At 39.6% G+C, this 12,186-nt stretch overlaps 1 protein-coding gene across 1 annotated transcript in view; it reads left to right on the top strand.

The window, feature by feature from the left end:
* The first annotated feature begins 9,280 nt into the window (after positions 1–9,280).
* edar (ectodysplasin A receptor) overlaps positions 9,281–12,186 on the top strand; it is a 36,836-nt gene continuing 33,930 nt past the window's right edge. The window contains exon 1 of the mRNA XM_034134591.1: positions 9,281–9,478. The gene's annotated coding sequence lies outside the window, so the exon portion shown is untranslated. The remainder of the gene's footprint in view (positions 9,479–12,186) is intronic.

Raw genomic sequence — 12,186 nt, 5'->3', positions numbered from 1 at the left:
CTGTCTGTCCACCTGTTCAGACCTGCTCTGCTCTATCATTCTGCCCTGGAGGGGATCATGGAGTGATTGAGCCAAATGTGTGTGTGTATGTTTGTCCCAGAGTGTGTGTGTGTGTGTGTGTGTGTGTGTGTGTGTGTGTGTGTGTGTGTGTGACACAATGACGCCTTCCTGGATGAGGGGTGGGCCCACTACCTACCACCCACGACGAAAAGCAGAAGGAGGACTGCTTAGGCATACAATGAGAAGGCGGGAGTGTGTTTGTGTGTGCAACCATATTTACACTGATTAATCAGACACTGAGAATGTCTGCTACATTTTTTCACAAGGAAGTACCTAAATACCCCTTCCAGCATATTGCAGTTTTGCTATTATATGCGATAATGTAATATAAATATAATAGAAAAGACAATGATTTCTTGTCAGATCTGAAAAAAATGGTAAACTAAAACACATAATATCACATTTACATAATAACACAATACACAATAGAAGCTTCTCTAAAAGGAACATCGGGTGCTCGATTGACAAGGCTGAACTAGAAAATGCATTTCCTGCAGAAAATGCGTGCGAATGCTGTAAACTGTGAACATTTGTGGCTGAATTTAGCTGAAAATGCAGAAAAAGCTGAATATGTTATTAGCTGAATGGTAGCTGCTTTTAGCTACAGAGACCAAGTCAGTGTGTTGCTGAACTTAGCAGAGAAATGCAGAAAAGATAAATGATTTGAATCAAATTGTTACAGCTCAAATGCATTGCAATGACTTCCATGTTAAAAAAAAGACTTTAAAAAGCTGAATATTTTAAAAAGTATAACATATTTTGAAAAAGTTGAAAGTTTCCCATCATGTGCTGAAAAGGCTGAATAGTTTGATATTTGAATGGTTCCTGCAGCTGGAATTAGGCTGAAGGAGTTAAATAAAGATATTACATGTAAGTAGTAGTGAAGGAATGTTTACAAACACCTGTGTGTGTAAGCCCAGAGATCAAAGGTTACCATGGTGACGACATTATCAAAATACCTGTTTACGTCTGTCTGTCTGTTCCCACGGGAACGCATACGGCAAAACGCATAGGATTAACGCAAACGCAATCGCCAAAAAGCTTCCGTCCACACGCAATATACACCGGATAGTGTCTGCCCACACGAGACAGCTCTTTTTTGATCCAACCGCTGGAACAGCTGCAGTACATATGCCGAGCCTGTACGTGGCGCTGTAACTTCCTCCACAAAAGCAGCAACTTCCTCCACAAAAGCAGCGAAGAAGAATGGTTGTCATGGCTGCACTTCTGTTTATTCTCCACGGTGGGGGCCGAGGGAACCGGGCAGAGTTTTTCGCCGGTCAACGTGTGTTAAAGTTGAAATCTTCCGGACAAAATTATAAAAGTGCCGGTCAAAGGTCTTCTTTGATATTTATTGAGCTTTAAAACAAATGAATAACGACTCTATATAATGATATATAATAATAAAATATACGGAGCCTCTCTTTTTCCTCCCTCTCTTCTGACAGCGTCAGTGTCTGTCTCATGCAGCAGCTGATCCAGTAATGATGACTCAACAGTAAAAATAAACATATTTATAACTAGTTTAGGTAGTTTGAGAGGTAATTAAAATAGCTAAGGGTGATGATCTGACTTGAAGTGTGTGTTTTGCTCCCGCTGCATCACAGCGGGAGGAGCTGCGTGTCTCCGTCCTGTCAGATTAGACTTCACTCGCGTTTATGTCCATATCGAGATAAAGATAAATAATAATCTGAATTCAGTGTGCAGTGTACTTTTGCGGGGGTGAGCAGCAGAGGGGGGGAGGAGGCGGGGCTATTGCGTCGTCATTATCACAAAATGATCGTATAGAGGCGATCACACGGAGCCGTTGGACCCCCCAGAGCGCTCCGTTCCCAGATCTATCCACCTTTGGACCCGTTGTCGTTTGCGGGGTCCGTTTCTATCGTTTCGTTACGGCCTCGTGTGGCAAAAAGGGCTATATGCAAGAGAAATATGCGGATACAACCCGTTTTCGTTCCCGTGGGGCCGGGGCCTGTGTCTCTGTCTGTCTGTGGGCATGTCTGCTCTGATTAGATGCTGCTTGTAGCTACAAAAACCAAGTATGTGTGTTGCTGAACTTAGCGGAGAAATGCTGAAAAGTGAAATGATTTGAATCAAAATTGTTACAGCTCAAATGCATTGCAGAGTAGGAAAAATAGTGAAGAAGCTTAATATTTAAAAGAAAAGGTTTAAAAAAGGTATAAACAACAACATTGATAGCCTCAATGTCCTGAAATAGCTGAATAAGTTAATAGTTGAATGGTTTCTGCAGCTAAAATTAGGCTGAAGGAGTTAAATATCAGATATAAGTAGTATGAAGTCTCCATCGGACAGAAAATAATAGGCTGAGACAGTCTGTTAAAGTCCAGTCTGTCAGTGTTGTTTCTGTTCCTGAGCACCTACTCATAACACCCAATCATAACACCTGTGTGTGTGTCCAGAGATCAAAGACAACCAACTGCATCACTGAGTCCCAAAAGAATGCATTGAGTAGTATATCTGACAATTTTGTCACCAGAGAGAGAGAGAGAGAGAGAGAGAGAGAGAGAGAGAGAGAGAGAGAGAGAGAGAGAGAGAGAGAGAGAGAGAGAGAGAGAGAGAGAGAGAGAGAGAGAGAGAGAGAGAGAGAGAGAGACAACAGACAACAGACAACAGACAACAGACAACAGACAACTGAACTGACAAAGTGATGACATCATCCTGTTCAAACACAGGTGTTGACAGTTGAGCTAACGAGCTATGTATAGATCAAAGGCTTCATTGTTCTGAATGAGATGAACCTCTTACATGTGAACGTTTTGTGGAAGAACGATAACAGATATCTGTGAAATTTCAAAACGTGAAGCATGTCAAGGAAGTTGAGTATCTGAAGTGTAATTTTTCTTTACTTTCGGGTTAATAATGTGGCTTTTTTGGCAGTTTAAGAAAGGTGTGCGGCTGCTGCTGTGAGGAAATATCTGCCTGAAATTACAATGGGCTTTAATGGAGACATGTTGAACGTTTTTGTCACTTCATGCCCTCAAGAGGCATTTTATTTAATTATTTTGCTTAATTATTTGTCATTTTTCAAGCTATGAGATGTTTTCCTACGTTTATCATGAAAAATGATGTCTCAAGAATGTCGGGTTTGGGAATTATGGCAAGTTTAAAACATTTTTGGGGGAGCACTGCTGCACTCTGTTTTGAGATCAAAGCACTCTAGACTTAACGAGCTGCTCCATCCACACTAATGTTAAAATCTGAAAAAGGCCTCTCTACCAAGCTCCAAACAAAGTTAATTATCTCAAAAAGTGTAAAAGATATGAAGAATCTGAATAACAAGTTTTATCGCTGAAGGTCTTGTGATCATTTGAAAGTTGGAATGAAGTGTCTAGCTAAAATTATGTGGAAGGAGAAGCATTTGGCGCAAAGTGTAGGAAAAGAGGATTTGAAGGCATCTCCCATTGACTTCAATGTTAAAAAAAAGAGTTTAAAAAGCTGAATATTTCAAAAAGTATAAAATATTTTTTAAAAGTTGAAGGTTTCCCATCGATTCCTGAACAGGTTGAATAGTTTGATATTTGAATGGTTTCTGTAGCTGAAAGTAAGCTGAAGTTATGGAGAGCCAAAATATTGGTGAAATAATAATAAGGGGAAGAATAAAGAAATTGAAGTACTATAGTGGAATGCTGTAAACAGCATTCGCACTAATCAAGGTTAAATAAATATAATAACATATGTTGTGAGAAGCAAGCTGGCTTTAAACATTGTCAATAACAGTTGAAATGCATGCAACACAATGAAATCTGGCCCAGTAAATACACTTAATAGAGACTGAGACAAACTCATTTAGTCCAGCAGTCTTTGTACATACGTGGTATGAATCAAAGCGACATTAATTCAACATTTTCTAGTAACTAAATGCAAAATGACAGTCATTATAAGCCCTAAAATCAAAAGACAACAAGACGTAGAAAGAGCTTCTACTTCTCTTGCAGCAGTAATGACTTGAAGACCTTCTGCTCTATTCCCCTTACATTTCATCTTCAGAGACTTGCCATTTCCTATCGGTTCCCCCATGGCTGCGAAACATTGCAATGCTACAGTAACGCAGCCACTAAAAAACGTTTGTGTATGTTGTTGTTGTCAAGCTTTGATTCTGAATGCCTCGCTATAACGCAGCGGCCCACAAGTGCTGGCATGGAGCCCAAATGCATGATGTCTCTCGCTCTCTGTTTATCATACCCACTCATGTCTCAGGCCCAGCGTGTTTCATCTGCCTAATACAATTCTCCACAGCCAATGATTCAGAATTAGAGGGGTACTACAGGGAGAGAGAGAACAAAAAAAAGATTGTTGGTTGAAAATCCCCTCAATCCATTTAAGCAGCATGGTCGGGGCTCCCTGCAGGACGCATTGCCGTCAATAACAAACACGAGGTGGATGCTGTTTAAACAGGAGACGGGTCAATTAGGGAGGGAAACTAGCACTTTGCAGATGCATGGGTTAAACAGCTCTGTTTGATGTCAATAAGATTGACACATACATGCAAAACACATGCAATAAAGGCCTACTGCACAACTGTATTCAGTGTATGCATAAACTGTACACGTTATATACATTTTTGAATGCACTTTACTCATATACTCCGTGGGAATATTTGTTGTCTTATTAAATGGTGTGTCCATGTCCAGGTTATGTCGTTTTGAGCACCGACTGGCATATTATGACATGCTAAGCAGACCTTGTGAGGGCCCTTTCCCCCCTTAAAACTGTATTATTGCTTTTTTCTCTCTCCATCCTGAGGGTAGAGGGTCAGTCAAGGGTGCCAGATTTGCTTGAGGCTTGCCAAGGTAAGTTAGTTCGGCCTCTTATGTGTTTCCAATGGGCTTTCAGTGCTCGACGCGCTGCATTTTATTTTAGCTGCACACTGTACTGTGATATTTGCAATAAACAGCGTAATTAATTTGTAATTGAATGTTGTCCCATGGGAAATTATTGTGATGATGAGCTAAGAAAATGAACTTGAGTTGACCTGACACTGCATTCATTTTTTATTTTTTATTGTTTTTCTTCTCCATCAACCTTTTTTATCTCCATGGTTCACCAAAGTTTCATATGCTCCTCTTTTATCCTTGTCTTTATCAATGATATCCCTAATAACTCTCATCCTCTCATCATTGCTATGCAAACAGCCACCTTCTCCTATTGGCTGAGAATAAGGGTGAAAGATTTATTCATATTGGCAAGAGACGATCAAATATAATGAATATGTAGAGTTTGTGTGTGTGTGTGTGTGTGTGTGTGTGTGTGTGTGTGTGTGTGTGTGTGTGTGTGTGTGTGTGTGTGTGTGTGTGTGTGTGTGTGTGTGTGTGTGTGTGTGTGTGTGTGTGTGTGTCCTCTATGTACCTATACCATACACCTCTCTCCTATCGACCAATGTCCTTCGTTCATGCAAAAGTAGGTTAGCTGACACGGTAGTTACCATGGCAACCGGCTCTTTGCTTCCTCGTTGAAGAGTAGTTAGAGGATGAGTGTCTTCTCAGTTCTCACAGACAATGTGCAAAGGGAGGGGGGGTATTAATAGGGGTGCTAACAAGGTCACAGAGTCGGTAGGGGGTCTGTTTTTACAGCGTGTGTGTTCTTAAAGTAGTACATAAGTAAAAGTAAGGTTAAATAACCAAATAAAATAAAAAAATCAGCAGGAGTGGAAAAAAAGCAGCAACTATATACTGCAGAAATACAAATCAAATCATAAGAAAAAGAGAAAGAACAAATCAAATCATGGATGTAATTTTACATTATTAAATGTACAGTACAAATGTCTAACTAGCAAACTCTGGTTAAATTACCAAAAGTTAAAGTAGAATTTATTCAGAATAATATATATTATAGGGTTATGGTTATTGATGTGTATTGATCAATCTCACTTTAATGTTGCACCTCATTAAGGTTGGTAACAATCTGAAGGTATTTAAATATATTTTATATGTTATTTGGTGAATATACCCACCCTGGTGACCAATAAAGTGTTATTGGTATAATATCATAATGTATTTTTTGTTGATTTTATATTGCAGCAGTATCCTGATATTGGAAAGTAACTAGTATTTTAAGTAAGCATAAACCTAGTGAAGTAAAAGCAAAATATTTGCCTCGAAGTAAAAGTTAACAACAGCAGTAAATGGAAATTATCAAGTTAAGTACAAGAACCAAAATCTGTGCTTACAGTTTTAAGTAAATGCACTAAGTTGCTTTTCACCAGTCTATTTTTCAGCTTGGGTAAAACCAACATATTGGCTTAATGTAACAGCTGTTTTAACTAAAGTGATGCATATTGCCTTTAGTTTTTATATTTGGTTGGAAATATTGGATATATAGAGTAAGTAAAGTAAACATGTATGTTATCATTTGAAATCTGAAGTGTATGTACGCTCTGTGGTTCAAATGTGCACTCTTCCTTAGAGGATAAAAGGGCTAGTATGAAATATCAGCTGAAGCATATTTTTCTTTTTCATTGATTTCATCCATGAACTTCAAAACACTTAGACCATATTATTAATGTTCTTCTTTCAGAGTTAGAGTCTCCTTGGGGCACATAAAAAGCATGAGGAAGTTTGCTTTAATGATTTTGCTGCAAATTAAAGTTAGCCTAATTTCATTATAGCACGCAGCAAATGAGGCCTCCGCTGACTGCTATCTCTCTGAGCTGCAGCGCTTTGATGTGCGGCTGAGAGGGGTTCAAACAGGAGAGACAGTGACAGCTGCTCTTAAAAACTCAAGACTCCAACATTAATGCATGTTGACCTTAAGACTTGGTAGAATATTTCCTGCCAGTGATGAATGTATTTATGAACCAAGTTTTCATAACTCAAACCCTATTTGTTTAGCGCAAATTCATAAAAAAGACCCATAAATAAGTAAGTAGAACAGGAAGGCAGTACGTCAAGTCTATATATTTGGAAAACTGAAAATAAACAGTACATTTAGGTCATGGTGTTCCAAAGCATGCTTGTCTTTAATGTTGACTGAAAAGATAGCTACAGTGCGCAATGGTACCTTCCTATATGTGAATAAGTCAACTGAATTGAAAACAACACATGAATGATCTACAAAATTAGATTTTTAATGGCACTTTTCAATCATTAATGCTGTTTTTCAAGCATTCTATGTTTGTCTTTCCCTTCCAGGTGCATATTTGTATTATAAATGTTTTTTTCTTTGCTGCATCCTACTAGTTAATGCAACAAGTCCCACAAGGAACATGCAGTACACAGAGGATATGTTATCCTACCATATGCGATGTCGCCTTATCAAATAATCCGATATCTCTTGTATCTGATCTTGTTAAATCTTTTTGGTCACATTGAGCCTGAGTTTGCTATATTTTTTGTTGCCTCGTGTATTATATATGTCCCATTATCTCAACATTTCCTCTCTTGTTATACCCCATTTCACTTTATGCAGCGTCAATGCAATGTGTTTTTCTGTTACACCATCAATCATAGTAAATACGGGTCTTGCTTAATATGTGTTTTTGTCCGGTGTGTGACAGAGCAGCCATCATTCTCTCAGCAGAGCTCATCAGTCTCCTTGTTATCCTCTCTCATCCTCTCTTTATCCTCTCTTCTCATCTAATCTCTTCTCCTCTCATCCTCCCTTTCAGTCAGGAAGCCCCTGGATCGACATCAAGGAGCCTCTCAAAGAAGGAGGGGCACAGCGAGACGAAAGAAAAGAGAGGAGGATGGAGACGGAGAGAAGGAAACAGACTGAAAGAGGGACAGAGAAAGTGTAAGAAAAAAAGAGAGTGACCATGAAGGTAAAAGAAGATGAAGGTACAGGGAGAAATAAAAGTAGGGACAGGAGGGTAAAAAAGACACAGAGAGGGAGAGTGAGTAATTACAAGACTCCCAGTGTTTTCAAAGCCCCTCTTTTATCTCACCCTTCCTGTGGCTGAGAAAAGAAGTAGCAGCGGAAAGGAGGAGGAGGAGAGGAAGACTAAAGTCCAAGCTTTAGTCCAACTCAGACAACAGGCTCCAGTCATATCAAACAAACACACACAGACACACTCAAACTAATTCATAGTTGCTCCTACAAAGACAGTTTGTCATCAGAAAATAGTGTTTTTTATGTGGGGGTTGTCTTCACTTTAAGTACTGTCAGGGTGATAGTGGTAATAAGCAAAGTTGTTCTGTAGTGTGGTTGTTATGTGTGCACGTAAGTCAAAAGTCTGCCTCTGTTTTGCCCTACAGACACTGCATACTGAGCTTTTATACCAATACAAATGGCAAAGACTGTTGACGTGTAAGTGAGGTGAAACTCTAGAAGTGTAAGTGGTGTTAGCACGTAGTTGCAGATATCTGTAATATTGACTAAGACATGCCAATTATTGCAATATTGGTAGCAGTAATAGTAATGATCCTGGTAATGGTGTAAGTTAAAAGTCATACGCCTACTGCATGTATTACAAGAACAAGTTTTACATTTTAAATTGTTGAACCTAGATTATTTTAAAGACGTCAATGTGGGCTCTAGAAACTAGCTAAGAACATATTTTATTTCCTATCCTAATAATTCTCTATTATTTGAGAAATCAATTGGCAAATGAATTGATAATGTAAGTCATAGTTATTTGCAGGCCTGATACGTAAGTCTGCTTGTGATCAAACTCACACAAATTCAGTATGGGATAAGCATCTACAATATTAAAATAATGTTAGTTTTAGTGAATATGTTTTCTCGAAATACTGCTTTTGGGTGAGCTAACACACCATTCGCAGAACACATTTGATGAAAGTAATTGCAAAGGGTTACTAATGTCCGTCTACGATAACCATGACATTATATTGCTACATCAACATCACCCAAACACTACCACCTTTTACACCTTTTGGTTTGCAACTGTGTACGGTATTTATACTTTATGCACTATTGTGTCCCTTACTTTTTACTTTTCAATTTTTTTCTAATTCTAAGCCCATATTTAAGTAGCATTGCTTGAGGAATCCTGCGAGATAAGATCTTTAAGGTATTTCATGTGCATGTGAGTGACATTCAAATACCTCGAAACTTGAGTTTATCCACTTCCATGGTTCTGCCAGTGCAGGTCTCTGTCCACTAGATGGCGGAGTTGAGTGGCAGCGTGCCGCTCGTTAATTGTCCCCCAGAGAGAGCGTCTACCTGGGACATGTTAATCCGTCTCTCATTCAGGGCGGAGGGAACTTCTCACATTTTTCCCATCAAGGAGGAGCCTGCAGACACACCGACATGCACCAAAGTGGAGGCTGAGACACAACTTGGATTTAGTGGAGTAAGAAGTCGCAGACAGCCAGTCCCTCGGCCATGCTTACTCGACAGCTCGCCAGAGATTGATCCCCGGTCATCAGGACCGAAAGAGCCGCCAGCCGAGCCTCAGAGCCGCGGAGAGAGCAGAGCAGCGTCCCCCCTCTCGGAGCTCCAGGTAAGACTTCACCGCAGCTCCGCTCTCAGGAATGCAAGGACGGATTGCTGCAAGACTTTGGGGAAATTCCTGAGCCACACTTATTATGCAAAACAAACATTTGCTTTATTTAATTTCACCTTAAAAATGATTGTTTTTTTGCAATAAGAAATATAGAGTTTAGGACAGAAACAATGAGTGTCTTAAGAAAAACATTGTCTACTAATGTTGTCTGGGTTGTGTTAAACTATGCAAAAGGAAACTAAACTATGCTTTTCTACTTTAATTAAGATGGCATTTTTATTTATTTGACAGGCTGATGCCAAAGTGTTTATTTCATGCTTTAAATGTAGTTTGTTGTCATGCATGAGACTGGAAAATGATTCTCGGCATGAATGTCATCTGCATGAACTACATTTGTAAGTAGTCTACAATCCATGTGTAACAGGCATATCCTCTAATACATTGTGAAGTTTGTGAAAGGTACTGTGCGTGTTGCTGCAAAGGTTGTAGCCCAAGGTGGAAGACAAACAAGATTATTTCTCACATCACCAGCTTCACAGTTTAGGCCTGGATTGCTTTTTTGACAAGGCTGTGACTTTTGGATCTCAAACATCTGCAGATGTAAACACTGAGTTTATTCTCTTGGGATGGTTTTGATCATTGTGATTAGAGAAGAAGAAGATGCAATAGCAAAGGTTTGGGCTTAGGACATAATCTTGATAACAAATTATTGAAATGCTGCTTATTATTTCTCTATAGTCAGTGTTTGTATGTAGACAGTCCTATAGTGTCTGATGTGTTAGGGAGTCAATGACACTGTATTTTTGGCTGTGTGTTTGAGTAAGTGTGTGACCTTGCACACCTTTCTCCTCTGTCTGCATAATTGTTTTCTTGGTGCCGCCTGACTGTCCCGGGCCCCGGGGCCCCTGGGGGAAGTCCTGCCCGCAGACAGGCAGCGCGGCCCGGCTGGGGACGTGCCGGGTCCTGCCGAGCCTCTGAAGTCTGCTGGCTGGCTTTGAACTGTAGCTGCTGGAGGTGGAAATCAATCCGTCTCTCCCCCCCTCACTCTCTCTCTCTCCCCCTCTTTCTATCTCTCTATCTGTCTCTCTCTCTCTCCCCCTGAAGCCCCCAGCACAGAGCGTCTCCGCTGCCATTGAATCTTTCATGTTCACAGGTAGAAAGGCAAAGAGACACAGAGAAGAAACAGGGGAGGGAGTGTAACTCATCTTCAAAAGAAGTTAATATGGTTTCTGAGGATTAAAGGGATGAAGGCAGAAAAAAGTAACAAAGCCAGCGCCTGTAGTCATGATCATCCTCCTCCAGAGTGAAGAGCATAGATGATTTGTTGACTTATACGCCGCTCTGACGCTTAATGCTTCTCGGTACTAGATTTCACACAATGACCCTATTGATTTGATTATCGTTGAGATTTATGTCACAGCTGATTCCAATCCACAGAGCGTAACTGGCGAGAGAATTTATAGATCTCAGGAGGCCTGTTAGAGCTGAATGTTTCATAATGCTTCACACATCTAAGATGAAGTAAGTAAGTTTACTTATGGAAGTCAAGTCATTTCAGCTTATTAAGTTTGTTTAAATGTATGGCAGGACTGTTTGGTGAAAGCTTTTATCCAAACTGTCTCACCAGAACCAGAACCATGTGCGAGAATGTTTGCTTTGTATTCTAACTATGTATAGCATTTTGATTATCATCCACAGTATGTGAAGGAGAGACTTGTAGGTTTATAGGGATACGCTAACGATCCACAAGGAGATAAATCTAAAGAAACTAACATGTCAGTGTCATACTCATCCCTACAGGGATACTCATGTTTATGACATTTGGACAAGGCTCCACTTGAACAATTTACTTCTTTACTAGCACAGTTTTTAGAGCGCTCAAGTCAGACTTAGCAGAAAGGACGCAGTATAAAGAAGAGAGTAGTTCACAAAATGTGCATTACTTTTTTCAAAAGAGAAACATAACATGCACTTGCCTTAAAGTAAATTCCAAAGTGACAGAATAACAAAAACATTTATAGCATTTTACTTGATTGCAAAAATGCTTACAGTTAATGTTGAGATTGAGAAAAACAAGAGGTAATGCACACAGTAAAGTGCATTTACATTGACCCTGACAGGTATTCTTAAATGATCAAATAAATAACTCCCTGATAAAAAGAAAAAAACAGGCTATAAAAATGTAATCTTCAATTCATATTTTATAATTCTGAGGCACTTTCAGTGTGCAAATCTAAAACGGACGCACACTGTCCTCAAGGGAACAAACAAAAGTAAACAATATACTATTACATAACGGACAGTCACCAGGACGGGCAACCAACAAATACATTAGATTAAGACAACATCAGGATTCCCAGAGTGGGCTCCAGGCGGTCCCCTGCAAAATGAGGAGGTAGCTGCATTTCATTATATTTTAATATAAATGTAATAATCAGAGCAAAGCTACATAAAGGAAAAAATAATCTTTTCTAATCATGAGTTATACTCTCAATATTATTATATCCTTACGCACAGCAAACCAATAATAACGTCTTCATGCAGCCTGAAGGGAGCACGTTTAATCAATTTGGGTTTTGTGGTCTATGTGTTTGCTGAAGAGACCTCTGCATGGGAAACCTTCATCAATTTCTTCTGCAGTGCAGTGGGATATCTGGGACTAGGGAGGGGGGTCTTGATAATGATTGTTTTATTGGCAGGTGGGA

The sequence above is a fragment of the Trematomus bernacchii genome, unplaced genomic scaffold (genome assembly GCF_902827165.1).
Source record: "Trematomus bernacchii unplaced genomic scaffold, fTreBer1.1, whole genome shotgun sequence".
NCBI classification, from domain to species: Eukaryota; Metazoa; Chordata; class Actinopteri; order Perciformes; family Nototheniidae; genus Trematomus; species Trematomus bernacchii.
This window is presented reverse-complemented; position numbering and strand designations above follow the sequence as displayed.